Source organism: Amphiura filiformis, chromosome 12 (genome assembly GCF_039555335.1).
Source record: "Amphiura filiformis chromosome 12, Afil_fr2py, whole genome shotgun sequence".
Classification (NCBI taxonomy): domain Eukaryota; kingdom Metazoa; phylum Echinodermata; class Ophiuroidea; order Amphilepidida; family Amphiuridae; genus Amphiura; species Amphiura filiformis.
Window position 1 is genome coordinate 27,699,780 of NC_092639.1, and position 23,134 is coordinate 27,722,913.

Below are 23,134 nucleotides of genomic sequence, written 5' to 3' on the forward strand. Positions count from 1 at the left end.
CTCTTTAAATTGTCAATCTTGTGCAAAAAGTTACGGTACTATTTTCGCCTGTGAACTATGACATGACTTTGCTAAAGAGAAGAGGAAAAGTAGTCTCTTTTGCTCAAATAAAAGGGGTCCCACAGTTAAGCAATGGGAGAAAATTGTCTTTTTCACTTTCAATTTCAATTATTATAAAGGGAAAGTCTTTTATTTTTTGGCTCACTCTTAATTGTCTCATGTATATATTAAACTCTACTTTCCCCGATTTTCAAGGAAATCTGATGAAAGACCTCGTCGTACAGGAGCACTAAACACCGCAAGGTATACCCAAAATCTCACTCAATTTACTGCGAAATACACTGACATGCACCCCGTGTTATTAAAGTAGCGTGCTATAGACGGCCCTCACTTGATAATAGTCAGTCCGATCGACTTGGCTCACACGATATTTCCTAGAAATACTGCCAGATTCTACTCTCTAATAAAAATTCCTTTAAAAAAGGAATGGGGCGCCCAATGTGAGCTTGGACGTGATATGGTGAATTCCATGGCATGGTGTTTAGATTTGATATTATAATGATTTTTTCTAGGGAAGAGTAGAAGATGATCATATGCAAATGTGTTTGATTGGGGAAGGTGTATCACAGCACCGTTTTGGATGAAATAAATTGAATTGGAATGAAGCTGTCGTGTCAATTTGCGATTATGTGGGGTGGGGAGTTCTGTTTTTGGGGCATATTGTAGTGATGATATTGCTTTGGATATTGAATATTGTTGAATTTCGTTATGCATGGGGGTATATGATCTACGCCTATGTTGACCAAAAGAAGAGTTTTTATGAATGTGTAACGTCTGTGATACATATACATCATCTACTTGCTAATACACTGAAAATCTAATAGAGATGAAGGATAAAAAAACAATTACAGAACATTCATTCTTCATAAAAGTAGCTAGGGTATACAATGTTTACAAGATAAGAATGTTAATGTTTTGTACATGAACGTAACGTCTTTAAATACATAGTTGTTAACACACTGAAAATCTGACTAGAGATTTACAATTTGATGATATCCAAAAGAATACTTAGCATTGAAGAATTAAAAAAAGTTACAGAACTTTCATTTGTTAATATACACGTAGCAACAAATTGAAAATACAAACGTAACGTTTTGTTAATAAACGTAACATCCTCGACACATCTAGGATCCGCATAATTTGTTGATTAATGTCATAAACAGTCACAAAAGATTTATGGTCTGATCATTTTATCATTTTAAGGGGGACCCGATATTGCATTTGGAAGAACCAGGCTTTTCAATAACTATCAAAACTGCTGGGTACCAAACTTTTTGATACAGCTTGTACATGTTGTATAGTAATTTCAATTACACCATGCAGATAGATAAGACCTTGGTAAGATAAGCATGTTAATTGTTATGTCACTATCACTATCTTGATCTTGATAAGATGCCTACTCATACACTGTACCCTGCTGCCTGCTTATTAAACAAGGACAGCTATACAACATACATGTGTACATTCATTGAATGACTTTGAAACTTTGGGTACAAAAACTCATACTCTGCAAGTTAGGTCAACTTTTGCACTATGATTGTTTATTTGAGGTTATTGGACTATGCCATTGAGATTAGGCTATTGTGGTCCATATAGTGTTGGTCACCGTCTATCGGGTTCTAAGAGGCGGTAAACTGGTTTAAGCCCGTACAAAGGTCACGGGTTATTTGGTGTTTGTATAAGTCCATTAATTTTGTATTTTAAACAAAGAATATACGCACAAGATTTTATCCCATGCGTATCAGAAAAAAATAATAAAATAAAATCCAAGCAAATTGTGGTTTTATTTCTGAGCTGGGCATAATTTTAGCAAAACAATTGCGAAGTAAATCTAGCAAGACCGAAATTAGAAGCTTTTTGCAAAGTCAAGCCAAATAATGGGGCCGCCGCCGTAGCGGGCGCCCCAAAAAGGAATCTGATTGGAAAATGCTGTCGTACAGTAGGAAAAACCATACCCTCTTCCGTACAGCCCTGCTTAGTGTGCTGTGTAGTAATGTATGCATTGTGCATTGACCTCGAACGCCTCTGTAGGCCTACACACAGCGTGCACACACTGGAGTCGAGTATAATTTATTTAAAGAGACTTTCATAGGGAAACTTTTCCATATAGGCCCTATGACTGATCGTACCCCGGGGGTCGTGCCCCCCCCCCCCCCCCTCGGCCCCGGCTTTCGGCTCGCCAACAATTTCTCCCCCCCCCCTCCAATTTTACCCTCCCCAGGGCTCATAATTATTGCACAGCCCCTAAGTGAATTTTTCTTAGCTATCTAGGTGAAGTTGGATGAGGGTAGCGCAATAACCAGGCCTGTCACATGTGGTATGCGCCGTGCATTCTCTAAATTCAGTAAATTTCCATCGTCAACCGTGTATTGAATGTGATTATTTTGAAATTTTAAAACGCTTGAAATATCACAAACAAATAGGCGCTAGGCTTATGTTAATAAATAACATAAATAGCCTACAAGCAAAACCGTTGGGGTTCGAGTGAACCCCACAAAACTAACCGAGTAGGCCCCCTAGGCCTATATGGAAAATGCCGGGGGGGGGGCACTTCAATTTGAAATGGATATAGGCCTAGGTGTAGGGCTGGCACTTTCGCACTAAGGGGCATTCGATGAGAGCAAAATGTAAAAAATATGGGATCATTGGGTGAGAGCATGATTTTTGGCATTCGGTGAGAGCAAAATGTAAAAAATATGGGGTCATTGGGTGAGAACATGACCTTTTTTTAAATGGAATCTTTGGGTGAGAGCCAAAACAGCGCCACAGAAACCTCGAAAATCGAAATTCTAGTTCTAAATGGCTTCAAATTGTAAGGGTCTTTGGGTGACAGATCACTGGAAAAATAAGGGGTGAGGCCCTATTCCCGGCCCTAAGTTTGTCATTTGTTTGTTTACCCAGGTTGGTCCGTGAGGAACACATGCTAATCCATGGAAAACCATGGACCGTTCCAAGCTCATACAAATGCACAAGCCTGGATAGCCAGTGTAGGCTAATAGGGTACCTGCAGGTAATATGGGACCATTAAGGACGTTTAGCTTATTTGCATAAAAACTAAAGAAGATATGCCCACAAGAGATTGTTATGATGAACAACCTGTCCTTTAAGATTAATAAAACAGGCAATGTTACCTTGTTTTTATGTTTGTTTGGACGCTATGACGTCAAAATGACGTCATCGTCAAGTGTCCCATATTACCTGCATGTGCAGGTAATATGGGACACTGTGTTATCTCTATGGTGAAAATCAAAAAGTTCAGAAAATCACTCTTTTGTTCTAAAAACATTTTTGTTACATGATTTTGAATGTTAAATGCAAATTTCTACAAGAAAATTCAATTTTCTAAATAGTTTTGCTTTTCAGTGGAATTTTACCTGCTGATAAGCTTAACCCATCACCTAAAGATCATAAAAAATGACAAATGCCCCCTCAGTACCAGAGTTTTTGGATACACAATCATAAAATGTGACGTCATTGATTTTATATCAGGCCAAAAAAACGACTTAATTTTTGGGCAATTTCACTCTTTTTGGCATTGATTTCCAAGAGTTTGATACACAGACTCCAAAACTGCATTTCTAGAAGCACAATTGATGTCTCTAAACACTTAACAAATTAACTTAAAGTGTTTACCTTCTCTAAGCTACTTTTTGTTGAAATGAAAACAGGTGTCCCATATTACCTGCTGTCCCATATTACCTGCACCTACCCTATATGCATGCTGGCCTAGATAGCTTTGATAAACAAAGCAAGAAATGGAAGAAAATAGCTAGGAAGTTGGGTGACAGAACATGTGTTCGTAAAAAAATATGGGGTCAGCGACGCTGAAAAAGGAGGTCTTAACCATAGACATAGCCTACCGTTTGTCTGGGGTCTTAACAACCCTACATAGGCCCTACGCGTCACCTCCAACTTTGGAGGGGAAAATGCCATACGGCCGAGCGGTTTTGCCAGCTCTCTACGACCATCATGTCACTCGCCGCCTGGCCTGGCAATAACCTCCGGTTGAAAGCGCCATCTAAATCAACTAAAAAAAACCCCAAGAGATGGCGTGGTACTAGAGGTCATAGAAAGTTCAGGACATTGCACGGGGATTCCGGTTTATATTTACATGGTTTATGAATATTTCCGATCACCACGCAGGTAGTGCATGCACGCTGTATTGTAAAGCTATTGTATGTTTTATTCCATTATAATAAATGAACATCAGCTGATGGGCAAGTCTTTTCACCAAATTGTACGTGATTAATGTTGCACATGTGCAGGTGCCAGTGAATTGAACATGGCGAAGGTGACTGATTGCATGATTGTATGTAAAAACACATATTAAATCTGTATGGTCATCATCGCTATACATGTATATACATTGACATTCTAATAGTACTGACGGACGCTGGACGGTAAGAAACACGTGTTTAAAAAAATATAATTTATTTCATGCTGCATGTTCAAAATACATGTATGTAGTTGCTCTGTTGCTGGTTGCGCTAATCATACGATATAAATAATTATTTTATAAAGAACAATTGCAACGCATTTAGAGCGGCGGTGCCGACCTTTATACTGTTACTAAAAATATCATTCTTATGCATGATCAATATGCTTTGTAAAGTTTACACTATGTAATGACTGTAAACACCGGGCACCGAAACCTTTACATGCATATGATCACACGTGGGTTGGTGTCGTAATGGTGAATATGGCATGCATGCATGTCTACGTACGTTTTATAGATCTAGATTCTTGTTACAGAGCTAGAGCTCTCTAAAGTTCTCAAAAGACCGTGTCGGTTTAACCATAGACTGCCATCTTTTTACAGTCAAGGGCCTATAATATGATAGAACTTAATAGCAGTACTAGTAGAACCTTGCAATTTTGAGACAAGGTAAGTTCATCGAGCTACTAATTAGCTATTAATAGCTCGATGGTAAGTTCAAACATAGCCGGGAAAACTAGAGCGGTTAGGGACCGTTCACAAATACTTGTTAGGGGGGAGGCTGAAAAAAAGACCACAAATTTTCCTGGGAAAATTGAGTTTATATGCTTTTCTATGGGATTGAACCACAATTTTCATGTCAAAAAGGGCCGGGGGCCCTGAAAATTTTGAGGTCTCAAAAGGGGGCCGAAAAATGTTTGTGATGAAATTTTTTGCATCAGGCCCCCCTAACAAGTGTTTTTGAACGGTCCTTACCGCACCATATCTGAACCATGGGGCTTCGTCCATGATAGACCTAGGGTCTATGCTTCGTCGGTGTATTTGTAGTAAACACCGCCAAATTAAAAAGTCACCACTAGTTCCATCCCCATAGAAAATTACTATAGAAATTATTTTGCCATAAACTCATCAGACTCTGAGTAAATGGGGATGGAACTAGTGGCGACTTTTTAATTTGGCTGTGTTTATACCACTGCCACACGATTCAGACTTCTCTTTCATGTGATACCACTTAGGGCGGGTCACACTTTTTGTTCTATATATCGAAATACTCAATGCAGAGAAGACCCGAAATATGAATTATGACTATGAGGAGTGGCATCCCCTGGTGAAGAAAATATTTCTACTCAGCCTATTTTTTTCACCAGGGTGACACTCATCATAATTAAACCTGGGTCTTCATTATGTATTCATATATTGATTCATATATTCATATATATATATATTGGAGCCTTAGGGCAAAACAGTCTGTAGTGAATCAACATGGAGTTTTTTTTACATTTTCTTCTTTTTATGTATATCTTGCTCTCCGTAAGGATTGAGCACTCTACGTGACAAAAGAAGAATATATCTTTACTTTTATATATTATAGGCCTATATATATATATATTTCAAATTTTATTTTGCTTTAATGGTTTTTTGACCTGTAACACAAACTATAACCTTTCTCCTAAACCTTCCTATAACTAATAACTATACAAACCCACCCAAGCCCAACTAACCTATCACCCTTTATTGCCCCAACCCCAAAAGGGAATTAGGGGTTGAATTGATTTCACCTAAAAATCGGACCTATGTATTTTTTTTGTCAAATTTGATTTTGTTTAAATACACAAACTATAACCCTTCTCCCAAACCTTACTATAACTATGCAAACCCAAGCCTAACCACAGTGGCCTAACTAACCGAACACCCTTGCCTTAACCCCCCCAGGAATTAGGGATACATTGATTTCACCTTATACTCACTAGGCATGTTTAGTATATATATTTAGAATATAAATACATGAATGCAATATATAAAAAAATCATGAATATATAAATGTATATGTCAATAACGTTTCAATTTATTTAGCCTTATCAAAATGGCTATTTTCATGGCTATATTAGGAGAAACCTTGGAATTTTGGAAATTAAAAAAAAATCTAAAATTCTGAAAATACATTCACGTTTTGACTTCTGGGTAAGAATTGTTTTCGTTCATGCAACAGCTTTTTTCTTGCAGTTTAGAAATTTGATAAATAGGTCCATGCATGTATTTTGAATATGATGACCTATTTATCAAATTTCTCACCTGCAAGAAACAAACTGTTACATGTAAGAAAAAATGTATTTTCAGAATTTTAGAATTATTTTTGAAATATCCAAAGGTTTCTCTTCCATTTTAGTAGCAATAAAAATAGCAAGTTCGATGAAATTAGGCAAAATAAAGTACTCAAAATGTTTTTAACACATTCATGCATTAACCTACGATACAAATTTTCAATGTCAAATCGATGAGAAATAATCCAATAAACCTGTCCTTGATTTCAATTGAAGAGTATTTTTACTGCATACAGCACTTGGCACTTGGGCATGTCTCCCGTCGTCGTCGCGTGCCGGCACGCCGCTGTGACTGTCGACATTTTAAATGTGGCACGCTTTTGCCAATATGCATAATGATGATGGTGGTATAAAGATAGCATTGAATCTGTGAGAAGATTCGGAGCATTTTAATATGCAATACGGTAGGCAATTTATCAGGTGGATGCGATGCAAAATTGCAAATACACAAAACCCAGTCAAAGTCTTACCGCAGTAAAATTGAATTGTGTAGCCTATTGCTTCTTGAGATGATAATACATGTAGAATAGGGCCTAGAGGTTTTTGTTGACCGAACCAGGGCCAGGGAGATGTAAGAATTTGAATAGAGGCCGTACTCAGTTGTAAATTGGGGTTTCTTCTCAACCATTATGCCCTATTCTATTACCCCCACGACCCATTATTCAAAATCGCGCACTGTGATTTGTTGAAACGCGTCACGTGACAGACCATTAATTAGCGATAAAGTGTCAAGGGCAACGAACTTTATGTTTTTCTATCATCATAGCGCACAGCAGAGCGCACAGCACACCTGCTTTATATAATAGGGGAGAATAGAATGTCAGGGGTGTGTTATTGTATGTGCATACCTGCTTATAGGGGAGAATGGAATGTTAGGTTGTGTTATTGGAATGTGCATACGCTTTGGCTACGCGTATGCGCTCCACCTTGAGGTAAACAACTTGAAATATTTGGGCAAAAAATTTGATATTTTCTCTTTAAATCGCACTATTTTGTGGTAATAGAATAGAAATAAAGGGTGCAGCATTTTCCTTTACACGCAAATAATGTGTCCTCGGCAGTAAAAACGTTTAAATAATGGGTTCGGCTGCGCCTCACCCATTATTTACGTTTTTACTGCCTCGGACACATTATTTTCGTGTAAAGGATCATGCATTACCCTTTATTTCTTAAATGAATACGTTGGTATTATAATAAATAAGCCTAATAATCAACAGGCCCGTATACTAGGGTGATTCACAAAAAATGAAATTGGTATTTTTCAACGGGACACCCCCTCATTTTGTTCATTTTGGTAATAAAATCATACCTGCAAAATATGAAAAAATTCAAAAAGTTTAGGGGTGCTACCGGTCAATGAACTTTTGTACACAAAGTCAATGGGATTTATGAGCCATTTTCTTTACAACACAAAAAAGCCATGTTAATTTTCCCTGATTGTGCCAAAAATATTTGATCATAGTGTGAGTAATGTCCTTAAAATAAATGCTAAAGAAAATTTTAAAAATGTTAACCCGCTTTCCAGAAAATTGCATTTTTGTGAAAACTGTTACATTTGGGGCAAGGCAGTTGCTGGAACAGCCAAAATATTATGGTACTTGGCTAATCCAATGTTGTGACCCCAATTTATATACATTTCTTTTCAACCATGGTGAATCTAATCCTTCCTGTGGTCATTCAATTCAAACAATACAAATCTTCATCAGGTATGGCCATAATGACCACCCCTGATACAGATGTATGGATTTTGATAGTTACTATTACATAAGATTTCAAAAGCGTGCATGGTATCACCATTGGGGTAAACTAATATGTGAAGAATTTTAATCTTTTTTTTTATCAACAGTTTAGTTCAATAAGGTATAAATTTGGGGTGCCTGGTGGGATTCCAGGGGATATCCCAGGGTATTCTTTTCTTGAGCTACACTCCCTCTGTCACTTTTGAAACATTTTTTATTATTAAAGTCAACTATGAACTTTAATTTGGTAAAAACCCATGTTTTCACAAAGTTAGGTATATCATTGAACATTTACTTCAGTTTTGCAAGCCTGGTAGACTTTTTAGGCCCTGAAATAAGCGTTTGAAATTTTGACAAAAATCCCATTGACTTTGTGTACAAAAGTTCATTGACCGGTAGCACCCCCTAAACTTTTTTTTTTTTTTTTCATATTTTGCAGGTATAATTTTATTACCAATATGAACAAAATGAGGGGGTGTTCCGTTGAAAAATACCAATTTCATTTTTTGTGAATCACCCTACCGTATACGGTCGCACCCCCCCCCATATTGGCAAAAGTATACAAAAAGCCCAAAAATAACACAATTGCGAGCGTTTTTTACGCTTTTTTGGTCAAAAAAGGTTCAAATTTTGGGAAGCAAGTCCACTTTTCTCAAAATCGCCCCACTTCAAAAAGTCCACCTTTTTCAGAATCAGCGCCCCCCCCCCAACATCCTGTGTACGGACGGGCCTGAATATCACTATATATAAATAATACCAGAATGATAAGAATCATGTATTTAGAGAAATGTTGCATTAATAAGGCAACGCGATAAAGCAACCAAAAAAATTGGATTTCAATTTCCTTGTCTAAATCAATATATTATTGAAAAATAACACTTTGATGTTTTGCAAAAGTTCATTCTACAAACGAAAATCTGTTCTGTTATTTGAATTCTTCTACACATGTCGCTATGAAATGATCAATGCAATTTTTACCCAAAGCTCACTACCATTCGCAAGATGCTGTGAACTACCAAATCGCAACAGTTTAAAATAGTGGCTAACCTTAAGAAGGGGTACTACACCCCTCGATAAATTTAGTGTCTATTTTTGCATTTTTCTCAAAAACTAATAACACAGTGGTAACAAAAGTTATGTATATTAGGGCAAGGAATCCAATTACTACACTGGAATTTCAGTGACCCAAGGCAAGCGGTTTGTTATTTATGATAAGAAATAAGGTACCGCTAAGATGTACCTCGTTTCCTATCATATATACTGAACCTTGTCTTGAGTCATTGAAATTTCAGTGTAGTAATTGGATTCCTTGCCCCAATAATATACATAACTTTTGTTACCAGTGTGTTATTATTTTTTGAGAAAAATGCAAAAAAATGTCACAAATTTACCACATGGGTGTAGTACCCCCTTAATATGTTTATTCGTATAAATTTGTAAACGAAATGATATGCCTAGGCCTAAATATGAAAAATACTGTCACAATTAATATCAGTGATTATTATATTTACCTAGTGCTTTTCAGTGGCTCCGGAACCGATAGTTTTGGCCAGGTGCCATTGCCCCCTCCCCAGTGGCGTAACCAGTAAGGGGGGCAACTACCCGGACACAAAAAACCGGGAAGAAGAGCAAAAAATTGGGAAGGGAAAAGGGGGAAGGAGAGAAAAAGAGGGAAGAAAAAGGGGAAGGAGAAGAGAAAAAGAGGGAAGAAGAGAAAGGGAAAGAAGAAAGAGGGAAGAAAAAAAGGGAAAGGAGAAGAGAAAAGGGAAGGGAGAAGAGAAAAGCAGGCGGCGGATGACATGATCGAGCCGGCAACTCGTGAAACCGCCCGGCCGTATGGCATTTTCCATATACTCGGTTAGTTTTGTGGGGTTCATTATCGAACCCCAACGGTTTTAGCTTGTATTTATATTATTTATCAACATAGGCCTATTTGTTTGTGATATTTCAAGCGTTTTAAAATTTCAAAAAATCCCATTCAATTACACGGTTGACGATGAAATTTACTGAATTTAGGGAATGCACGTCATACACCACCTGAGAAGAGGGAAAGAAAGAGGGGTAGGGAAGAAGATCTATACTACTTTCATTGTGAAATTTTGTGCTCTGAACACTGGATTTTTAGCTTCTAATATGCCAAAAACCATGAGCTTCAGGGGGCTCCGCCCCCTTGACCCCCGCCGGGGCTTTGCCCCTGGACCCCACCCGTTTATCGCTTCGCGGCAAGCCGCTCGCGATGCGCACATAAATAATACAACTTTTGGTCAAAAATTGGGAAATTTTTCAATCTTGCCCCCCCGGAAGGTCAGGTCTGGTTACGCCCCTGCCCCCCCTATTTAAAATCTTCTGGAGCCCCTGCTTTTACTGTCTGAATTGATATATATATTATAGTCCATCAACAAATTTTATAATTAATAAATATGTGCATTGTGCAATTTGATACAATTTAAAAAACAGACAAATTTAAAAAAAAGATTGCATTAACACTTGCAGTTGCATATACTGTACACGCAAAATGCTATGCAGACAAGATGACATGCTGCAATTGTCTGAACTAATTTTGTTTTTAGCATTATGTAGCGTGACTGTCTATATATAATGTTACGCCGCACCCGTGTCAGAGACCTTTTTAAAAAGGTCTTTGACACGGGGATATGGGATATACGCATTTAAAATGCACGACACATATGCGTGAACTGTATTACACAAACGTATACGGAGCCAACCAAAAATGGAAAATTGTTTGCATAATTTATATGAAAGAAAGGCTAAGTAAAATAAAAACATGTTTCTCGTCCGGGTTTTCGAAAAAAGGAGGAAGAGGGGCTTTGTATATTTTTAATTTTTATCGAAAAATAGTTGTTGTTCTCATATTTGGCCCTGTATTTAGCGTATACAATAGGCCCCTAATGCCTGAAAAAGGAGGCCTTTTTTATTTTATTGTTCTGATAGATAGACCCTCTAATGACCAAATAACCTTCTAGAAATGTTGCTTGTATGTTACCAAGGCTATAGATAGCATCTTAACTTCCTAGACATCATTTTTCAAAAGTTATAACTGAATTTATAAAAAATATAAATAAAATTGAAACGGCCTCAAAAATAAAAGGGGGGGGGGACATGTTTTATTTTTTACTCTGCCTAATGCAGTACGGTATAAGGCGCGTGAAAGTCGATTCCGAGTTTATCGCCCGGTTTATCGTCCCCCGCCCGCGTCACTTTTTGGAAACCAAAAACACCCGCGTCAATTTTCAAAAATACCAAAATAATTCATTATTTTCAAAGTATCAGTGTTTTCACCAGTTTTAGCAATTGGAAACATATATTTTTGTTTGTAAAACAAATAAATTCATAACTTGGAAGCAAAACCAGACTCTTTTCTAACTTTTCTAGTCCCTACCCATATAAAACATCTACTATACTAAAATAACCAGCGAAGTCTGTGTGTGTGGTTGTCTGTGTGTCCGGCTATGCGTTTCGCCGTGCTGGGACGCATCGATCCGATATTCCGGTTATGGATAGGTGGCGAGAAAAGCATGTTGACCGGGTGGTTTTGAAGGTCATCGGAGGTCAAGGTCAAAGGTCAAAATTTCAAACTTTGTCCAATCGGGCCCAAACTTGGTAGGTGGAATCCTTGATACGAGGGGAATGTATGCCCGAAATAAAATCGCGGTCAGCCGAGGTCAAAGGTCACTACGGAGGGTCAAATTTCAAACTTTGCCCCATCGGGCTCAAACTTGGTGGGTGGAATCCTTGATACGAGGGGAATATATGCCCGAAATAAAATCGAGGTCAACCAAGGTCAAAGGTCATTACGGAGGGTTCAAATTTCAAACTTTGTCCGATCGGGCTCAAACTTGGTGGGTGGCATCCTTGATATGAGGGGAATATATGCGCGAAATAAAATCGCGGTCAACGGAGGTCAAAGGTCATCACGTAGGGTTCAAATTTCAATTTTTGTCCGATCGGGCTCAAACTTGGTGGGTTGAATCCTCGATATGAGGGGAACACGTAAAAAATATAATCGAGGTCATCCGAGGTCAAAGGTCATCCAGGGGCTACATTTTAATATCACGGGAGCATGAACAAAATCAAACCGAGGTCACTCGAGGGCGAAGGTCAAATGGGGTCAGTAGGCCTATGCCCAATTGGGCTTAAAAGTAGTAAAAAGAATGACGGGAACATGTCAAAAAGTCAAAAGAAGTCATCAGGGGTCAAATAGCATCGCTATCAGTAACTCTCACAGCAACGGGTGAACTAGTGTTTATAAATAACATGTATGAGTTTGGCTTTAAATCAACACGCATTTTAGGTCAATAATGAAATCTGATGAGATAATGAAAAATGAAAAAGTCACCTCACCAACCTGGGAAAAAAAGGGACGATAAACTCGGAATTGACTTTCATGGGCCTAATGACTAAATACATGAAACCCTGCTGCGCGCAGCGTGGAGGTAGGTAGTATGACTGTGAGGGACTATTATAATACACCTGTGTGAAAGACCTTATTAAATAAAAGCTCCCTTTAAAAGGGAAAGCCAGCTTCAGTTAATTGAGAAGGAGGTCTTGAATACATCTGGTGCTCTTGAATACATTTGGTGCTCATGTTAGCCTTACATAAGCTCACAAAATACCTCAAAATCCCACCCAAAGCACGAAGCGAGACGATGGTGCTGTGGCTATATAATCCATGATGTGATTGGCAGGCCTGGTGATTGGGCAAAATCATCCAAGCACATAACGCACGAAAACCATAGGCGTAGATCCCCCAATGTTTTGCCAGAAGGGATGGTCCACTACGATCACCCCCCCCCCCAATGTTGATGCCTGTATGTGGGGTTCTGATCAAATTAACCTCGTATTTGGTCATTTTAGCCTCAAAGGTTGAAATATTTCCTCGCTTCTCGCGCATTTATTCCACTTTTGCACCATTTTCATCAGTTTAGCTTCAATATGGCGAAATATTTTGCGCGCAATGTACTTTAGTATATAGGCCTACCATAAACTTATTCTGTCGCCAAAAGGTGCTGCATGGATTCACTGTACTTCAAGAAATCCACCCCGCCCCCACCACCATATTAAAAAGAAATCTACGCCACTGACGAAAACGCTGGCCGGGATGGCGAAACACTCATGGCTAGCCTGAGCTATATCCAGTCTTCATGGTCTTCATGGTCTTGTCCTACATGTACAGTGATGTAGGGCAGTGGGCACCCGAGGAGGGTGGGTAAACTGTTGGGATTTGGTAGTTCAGAGCATCTTCCGAATGGCAAAAATTGCATCATTTCATAGATGAATTAAAATATCCCAAATATATTTTTGTAGGTCCTATGGTATATACTTGAGTTATGTTGTAAAGAGGGCTGAAACAAAACGTACATAACTCATTAACAACAATAAATCAAGCAAGTTTTCAAGGTATATGATACAGGTCGCGGAGAGTATTCTGCAGTTTTGCCATGCAGAAAAGAAAGGTTTGGAAACTAGGCCGGCCTTAATGATAGGCCTACATGTAGGTCGGCTCGTAAGACCATGCAGTTTTCAGGTCGGTGAAGTAGTACAAAAGCGTGAATTGACCTTTGCGCCTTTCATTTTACACACTGACATTTGATATCACTATATTTAAAGCTACAATTCATTGTTTTATCTTGTTTATCTTTGCACAGATTGGGTAGTCACTCACGCATGTTGGAAAACTCGGAGAAGAATAAGATACTGTGTGTATACCAAAAATAGTGGACACGATTCGCTGCATACAACGTGAAGCATATTCTTACCAGGCCTTTGAAGTCCCGGTTTGAAGTACTAATTGCATTGCAGAATTCTATACTGAATTCAGCATGGCAGCACAAGACACGGAATGGCGAATGCACGGTAACTATGACTTCGAGGAGTACTACGATTTAGAAGGGTGGATGAAATGGCTTGACGATAACTGGAAACTATACAGTTTTACCCTCATCACTGTGTACCTTGTCCTGGTGTATGCTGGTCGTCAATGGATGGCATCACGGACTGCTTACAAGTTGCGAGGAGCTCTACTAGCATGGAATGTAGCTCTTGGCGTCTTCAGCATCTTCGCAACGTGGCGCGAGACCCCAGTCATGGTCAATGCATTGTACTACGATGGCTGGCATACGAGTATATGCAGTAGCAAGTACTTTCAACCAAGATTTCGCGGAATCTGGGGGCTTATATTCACGTTATCCAAGATTCCTGAGCTTGGAGACACTGTCTTTATAGTACTACGTAAGCAAAAACTAATGCTTTTACACTGGTATCATCATTCGTCCGTGATACTCTTTGTGTTTTACGAATACGGAGGAATGGCGTCATTAGCGTTCTGGTTTAGTTTTATGAACTTTCCCGTGCATTCACTTATGTATCCTTACTATGCAGTAAGAGCAGCTGGGTTAAGACCACCAAAATGGGTCGCAATGATAGTGACTTCAGCTCAAATCGTCCAGATGATGATAGGTACATATCTTGTGTGTTATGCCTTGGTTGTAAAAGTTATGGGTGGCGAGTGCGAGATTACAGACGGTCGTCTTGCCTATGCCGCGCTTATGTACATCACCTACGGGAGCCTTTTCGCGCACTTCTTCAATAATACATATCTGAAGAAGCGACCGAAGAGATCCGAAGAGAAAAATGGTAATGACGTGAAACTAGAGAACGCGACGCATCTTGAACAGGAGACCAAGATGAGTGTGAACGGCAATGGAAGCCATATCCGACAGAGGGATGTTATGAGCAACTAGGTTCGCGCAAAGACGAGCCTTCATGCACATTTACTATAGGAATAACGATGCAATGGACATATTTTGAATTTGACAACAAGTTCGGAATCGGATACATGTTCAATTGTAACGATCATGGGGAAAACAAATGTCGGGACTCTGCAGAACTACGGTATACGCAGATAAATAACTCCATGCTTGCATATGGCAACTCCTCGAACAATTCGTCATCATTTTGTTGCTCCCCTCTCCAATACTAGTTGGTGGAGGAGGATACTAGTATAATGACGTCAAGGGACAAGGCTATGAATGTATAATTGTTCATTGCTGGACAAAACACTCTCAAACACGTGGATAAATAAAAGTGCAAAATTATAGAAGGGTCCTAACATTTTCTCCATTCAAGATTGTTGCTAGCTAAGAGTGTGATTACCATGTTATAAGCGCATGCACAATGGCTCATCATTGGTGGCGGTTCGACATTGAATTCCAACTGTGATAGGATGTTTGTCGTGCTTGAACATTAACACATGGTGCAAAGACGAGGGAGCTTGGCGCAATGGCGTAGATTAAAATCGTTTGATTAGAATAAAATATTGGACTTCACAAGTTTCAATGATATTAGAGGTCGACACAGATTGACTGATCAAAAAGTATGCTGATCACACTCTTCCTTTTTAAAGTCTCCACGCATTAAGGACCAAGGTCTCGAAAGTATCGAATAGATCCAAAAACAATGGGCCATCAACAACTAAAAGTTTCACTATATTATCTTATTTTGTTCCATCGGTAACAAACGTTCAACATTCCTCACATTTAACATGTTACTTCCATGCATCTTTAACAAGTGAAGTTGTACAAAAAAAAGAGCTGAAAATAAAGTCTGCATCGGGCATTAAAGGGCTATACGCGGTATACGAAGCTGGCAACCTACGAAGCCTTTCCTCTAGCCGAGTTGCAAGAAACCTACCCTTAAAACTTCTAAATGCATATAATATGCCAGCTGTCTTGCAACAGTCCCGGTGACGTGGCGTCAGCATTTACAATAGCAGAGATGAAACTTTTAGGAAATTGTCAGAATTCGGGAAATGCAAGTTGCCGACCATTTTCAGGAGTTCAGGTGGCTTAATTTAATTATTAATTAAAAAAAATTGAGTGTTTACATACTCCAGCTCTGCAATTTGTAGTACATTGGAAACACAAACCGTATAGCAATTATGTCCTGTGGTTAACAAAAAATTAATGTGTACTTAAAGTAAATTGAAGTTAAGTTTGATAATTGTAAATTCAGGTTCCGAATAATTCGGGAAAAAGCGCCTTCCGCTCTTGATATACCAAAGCGTCGTTTGTCATTTTAACTTTGAAGTGCAATTTAGACACAATGTTAGTGTTGCTTTTATTGGAGTTGTTTGAGAAGTAATGATGTTTGATGATTCGGTGACAGGAAAACGTAACTCCATTCGCTGTTAATTGTGTGTATGATTACCTGAGTGTATGTACGTATGAATTGGATATCACAGGAAATCATACACAAAGATAATAATGGAGATACGTTATAATAATATTCGAGGGCTCAGCAGAAGAAAGACGTATCTCCGTTAGCTTTGGATATTCAAACCGTATCGCAATTATGTCCTGTGGTTAACAAAATGTGTGTACTTAAATAAATTGAAGTTTGATAATTGTAAATTAAGGTTCCGAATAATTCGGGAAAAAGCGCCTTCCGCTCTTGATGTACCGAAGTGTCGTTTGATATAACTTTGAAGTGCTAATTAGAAAATGTTAATGCTTTTGTTGCATGGAGTTGTTTGATAACGAATGATGGTCGATGACTCGGTGACAGAAAGACGTAACACCATTATATGTTATGTGTATGATTGCCTGTGTACTGTATAAGTAAGCATACTGATATCACAGAAAAGCATATTACGCATAGCAGCTAATATTATGGAGATACGCCTTTGTTCCGCTGAGCCATCGAATCATTGAAGTCGCGATTTGTCGTCGACATGTACCAATGCAGATGTGAAGCAAACTATGTTGAAATATAACATACATTGGTCATTCGTAATCTCTTAAATAATTAAATATCAAAACAATAGATGAAAAAAACATTGTTATAATTGAAGACCAAATTAAAAAGACTAGTTTGCGTATGACGCCCTGTCAACCAGACCAAAAATGCTGTACTGTGCAGGTCAGCAACCAATAACGTCGCGCCTTTGCCCTGACTTCAGACGCAAACTACATGTAGTCTTTTTAATTCGGTATATGGTAATTGTTGTAAGTAACTTCTTTCTAAGAATTGCAGTTCGTCGTTGCACTTTTCTACTTGACCAGTAGTATATAGCATGTTTCTTATGATGATCAACAATATGTACACGTTTCTACTTAACTAAACAATATAGGCTATAGGCACCATATAATCGTAGGCCCCCCTACAGCAGGTTTCTCATGAGCAACAAAATTCAAAATGTTATAAACGTTGTAAACAAAACAACTCGGTATTGTTTTGTTTCATACAAATTCATCTGTTTTGTGCAATTCGTACTCGTCAAAAACACTCTCTAGAAATTGGAAATGCAAATAAGCTAAATACGAATGCCACGTCTGTTCTGTTCATTTCTCTTTCGTCTATTGGCTTAATAGGAAATCGCGTATATGTATCGGTATATAAATGACAGAATGAACGACCATGGCATAATTTATAAAATAGAATTTGACATTCGTAATTATAGAAGCCAAATTCAACATACAAATACACCCGTTTCATATGTGTGTGCCTGTATATTTCAATCTATGCATTTGCCACTTTATACCACTACATTTTATATTATGCATTTGCCAAACGTTTTGCAATGTTTTGAATATATTCCCAGCAAACACAAAAAAAATGTTTTAAAGCGTTATAATCGTGTTATAAACGTGTTTTGGTTTTGGCCGAAACATTTTAATAACATTTAAATGTCGGCCTATATACGCCTATAATGTTAAATGTTTTCTTCAAATGTTACTAAAGCGTCTTATACCAAATACATTAACAGGACATTAAACGTTTTCTGTACAAACATTTTGTGTGTGCTGGGTTAGCATTGTGTCTGTCATTTGTAAAACAAATCTAAACATGCGTGACATAATGACGTTATCACTTATAGTATACTTGAGTATATTCCCAGAACACACAAAAAAATGTTTTAAAACGTTATAATCGTGTTATAAACGTGTTTTGGTTTTGGCCAAAACATTTTAATAACATTTAAATGTCGGCCTATCTATATACGCCCATAATGTTAATGTTTTCTTCAAATGTTACTAAAGCGTCTTATACCAAATACATTAACAGGACATTAAACGTTTTCTGTACAAACATTTTGTGTGTGCTGGGTTAGCATTGTCTGTCATTTGTAAAAAACATCTAAACATGCGTGACATAATGACGTTATCACTTATATTTTAAGCCTTTTAGGTCCGATTTCTCAAAGCTTGGCTATTGGTCAGGCTGCCTATGCCAGCAGGCTAGCCCTAAGTGAATCCATTTTATTGATTTATATTTCTAGGTGATGAAATTGTAGGCCCTAAGCACTGGTAGGTATATAGGACTAATTTGGCTTAACGAAGGACCACTAGCCATGCTTCGAGAAACCGGACCTTAGAACCTTTTATCATTTTGAACGGCTTGACAGTGTTTAGTCTTGTGTTTGGCAGAAGCGACTCATCGGAGTAAAAAAAAACCGTTCGGTCTATCATCCGTCGAAATACCGCATGAACGATTATTTCGTTCCGTCTTAATCAAAACCAGTACATAGTTAAATATTTGAAACTTTTTTGTTGTTGTAATTTTGTAGTTTGAATTCTGCTACTGATGTATATTAGTATTATTAGGTTATTGAACATGTTGAATGTTTAACAAATTTGTTTAATCGTTTGTTATAGCATTGTTTATAGTACTAGTACTTGTTCTAAAGTCTGCACATAAAATAACTCAGCTGTTATAAATACACCTATAGCTTCAGAACTAATAATTGTTTCCAAAATATTTCTACATAGAAAGAAGGACGATGTATTTACGCGCATTTTGATACCCCAGTTGTCAAATGTCGCTCAATATTAACAACACAGTAGTGCTTTTAAAGAAAAATATCCGAATTTAAAAGTTGCAGTTTACAGCGATCAATGGTTTTTACGCAAGCAGTGTGGCATGTAACACCCTCCATTGATCTTCGCGTTGACTTCAAATCAATACAAATAGCTGCAACTTTTAAATTCGGGTAATCTTCTTTAAAAACACTGATGTGATGTTACTATTGAACGAAATTGGACAAATGGGATATCAAAATGCGCGTAAATAAATCGTCCTTCTCTCTATGTTGAAATATTGTGAAAATAATTATTAGTTCTGAATCTATAGGCGTATTTACATGTATAACAGCTGAGTTACTTTTTGTGCAGACTTGATTTGCCCCCAATAGATTATGCGCTAGTATTTACACGTGCATGTAGATAAGATGAAGGTTCGTAATTGACCATCCCTGGATTTGAAACAGAAATACACTGTTAAAAGCAAATAATGGTAAGGGTTCTGGCTATAGTACCCCCTGGTGGGACCTTCTACTTATAGGTGACTTCTAAAACTGGCATTATATGGGGCTGAGGTGTTCTTGGGTCCTTGCTGAGAGTGCTCGGGCGGCCCCCTCCCCGAATTCCCTTGTCACTAGTTCATCAGGGTCCCAGGAGTTAACGGAGAACCTTATTCTGCTATTGGTTCCCGACCAGTGAGTCAATGGATCGCTACCTTCAAACTTGGTAGTTGGACACAAACCCTGGATGCAATCAGGTGAGCCAATTTTTGAAATCAGGTCACGAATGGTAATGGCGTTGTTTTTAAGGCCTATATGGTCCGACTATATCAAGATCATGAAGATAAGGGAAAAAAAAAAAAAAAAGGTTGGTAACCTCTGACTAGAGTGAACTTTTTCAGGTAACTTTAAAGCAGGCATGTTTAAATAGGCTTATCTTGATGGTCAGACCAGTCGTGACCCCATTTCAAAAAGTGTGTCACTTGTCTCACCTGATTGCAGGGTTTGTCTATTTATGATTTCATATTTTGTGACATAAAGTTATATAACACGAAGTTTAACCGTATCAAATAACTCGTATCTTGAACAAATAGGTTGTATGATAATTAGAAGACCATCGGAATTTAAAAGTCAATATCGTTGCCATACCTATATAGTGATAGTTTAAATGAGCAGCTGAAAAAAGGCAATTTAAATAATATAGATACATGTATATTTTGGTTAATTTGACATTGTTTATGTATTCGATCATTTTCATATACACATGCAGCTCAATTAATGTAGAGGTATGGTTTTGTCTCAAATTTGCCGTAATACGTAGGCCTAGTAACCGTGAGTCTGGTGGGTGATGATTGTCTGTAGCGTCTGATGCAGCGGCTGATTTCCCGCCAGCGTCTTCGGTAGCGGCCAAACGTTTTCCGCAGCGTATTCCCTGCAGAAAACGTCATATGACCAACGATTTAATCACCTCAGCGGAAAATCAAGACCAAGTACCGAAAGTCCGTCAGTCGCTTTGAAGAATTGAGAAGAAAAACACTCTCGAAGACGTTTGAGGTTAATTGACCTTGCTTTAAAACCCAGGTTGTCATCGGCAACATTTTAAGGAATGAACATGGACCGACGTTTTAATTCGGGTTTTTTTTGGGGGGGGCGGGGGTTGTGACATACGCTGCGTTCTTGGTTCTCCGCTGAGGTTCCAAAATTTAGTTCTTCGACGGTCTGTGATTTTCCGCTCAAAATGATATCTTTCGATAGGCATTATTATTATGTAGGCCTATAATGCAGAGCCCGGGTGCAGAGACTGCAATTGCAACGCGTATATAGCAATAATATTTTTTCATTGAATCTGGAAAATATTGGAAATCAGTCTATTATATTACTGTTTTGATGCATTGTGCAATACAGGCAGTTAATTCCGTCAATTAAGGATTCTAAATAGACCATATTATGTGTGGAATTTGTTTGATACTGAGTATAGACACCAGAATGTATTATATCATACATGATTACTATATCGGCAATGAGAATAATCTTAAGTATTTTTTATTCTTCTTTTCATTAGAGAACATTGTGTAATGTTTGGTACAGTATTTTGTAATATATAGTTTGTAGCAAGCGACTGAAATGAATCGTATGTTAGTCATTCTTAGAATTATTTTTATAAGAATTTCCTGAAAATTTCTAAGAATATAATTTGATATACATTATATAGATAGTTAAATAATGTGGGTTTTTTTCATAATACCGTAAAACCTCGTCTACAAGCATATATAGCGTTTTGATGAAAGCTCAATTAATATGAAACAAGCGTGAATATGCCAATACAATAGATTGGTCTTACAATAATACTTGTTTGTATATGCTTGGATCTGTAATTTATTTGCTCAAAATCCATAATGGCGCCTGGATTAATGTAACTTTCATCAGAAGCGCTCTATATGCTTGTAGACGAGGTTTTACGGTATGTTAGTGTCATTCAGATTAGCGTTCGGCGACGAAAAAAAAAACCCTGTTACGGACCCGACCGACCAAGATTTAACGATTTAGGGATTTTTTAATTTTTTTGTAGTAGGCCTATAGGCAATGCAATTACAAAACTGTCCTTTTTTGGCCTAAGTTGATTGATTTTAACTGATTTTTTAAAGTTTTTGACGATTTCTTAGTATCATTATTCATTTTTAGCCTCTTCGAGAAAAAAAAAAATCCTCCTGGCCGACCCTATACTTGGCAAGTCCGTCCGCCTGGAGAACCGGCTTCTTTTTCGTCGCCTTATACGATAATAATTATGTATGATGTGACTTTTTTGATATTATTTTGTTGTGTGTAATTCTATCAACATTTTTAAGTCTTTACCAATCTCCAGCTGATGTATGTTGAATAGATTTGATTCATAATTTAGTTCTAATAATAAAATCCCTATATAACATTATTTGTTGATTACTTAATTTGTTTATGCTATTGTTGGCGTTCTGAAATAGGTCTACGCGTATGGAAAAGGGCCTACCGATATTTGAACGTTCAGCCCCTTTGGCCTATCTGCGTATTCTCCAAAATATCCTTAATATTTAAGTAGCCTTTCAACAAGGCTCTGTCTTGAGCACCGTAGTGGGAGCCCCAGACAAACGAGCATATCTATGGTGGGAGCGCCATCTATATTATTCTCCTTCGGCGCTCGCTGTCGCGGATTCGGCGCTCCGACTCGCGGCCGCTCGCCCCCCTCTGGGATCGCGAGGTCTTTGACAAAGACTAATATTTAAGTGCAGATTTACAGGCACCAAGAGGGGTGCATAAACCCCAATCTTGGGGTTTCCTCCCCACACTTGCTCCATCAAAATAGAAAATGGTCAATTTACCCCCCTATTATCTTGCCCCCCCGGGTAAGAAATTCGGCGAGAATCCATTCTCGCAAAGATTCTCGTCAACAAAATTGCAAGAATCTGGATGCTCGTAAATATTTCGGTTTATCATACAAAGTTTAATATAGAATCCATATTCTTGCAAAATTCCACTGGGAGAATCCAAAAGGATTCTTGCAATTGGTTGCGAATTTCTGACCCTGTCCCCCCCCCTCAAAAAAAATCGCTCCTTTCAGGCAAATTAAGGCCATCTGCAACCTTTTTTTAGGCAAATTAAGGTCCTCTGTCCCTGACGGATTGACAATTTTCGAAAACGGCAGGCCATTTCCAATATCCTGTTTGCAGAGCGAGCAATAACTGATTCCTCTTCTGTTTATACTTGATGAAGATGGGCGGCCAAACGAAAGTGCAATTTAGCACGCATATTTGAAGTCAATAAATGTGTATATTTCTCAATTAATGTTCTATATACTTAATTTCAAATAGCATTTCAAGAAATTGTGATGAACATGTATGCATAATTTATGTAGGCTATGCACACAGATTGACGATTGGCAATTTCTATATCATTCCTCAACAAAACACTAGCTTTTGAATAAAAGACGCATTATGAAAAAGATTATTAA

At 38.0% G+C, this 23,134-nt stretch overlaps 1 pseudogene; it reads left to right on the top strand.

Annotated features, from left to right (window-relative positions):
• The first annotated feature begins 4,176 nt into the window (after positions 1-4,176).
• LOC140166004 (very long chain fatty acid elongase 6 pseudogene) lies at positions 4,177-23,134 on the top strand (annotated as a pseudogene).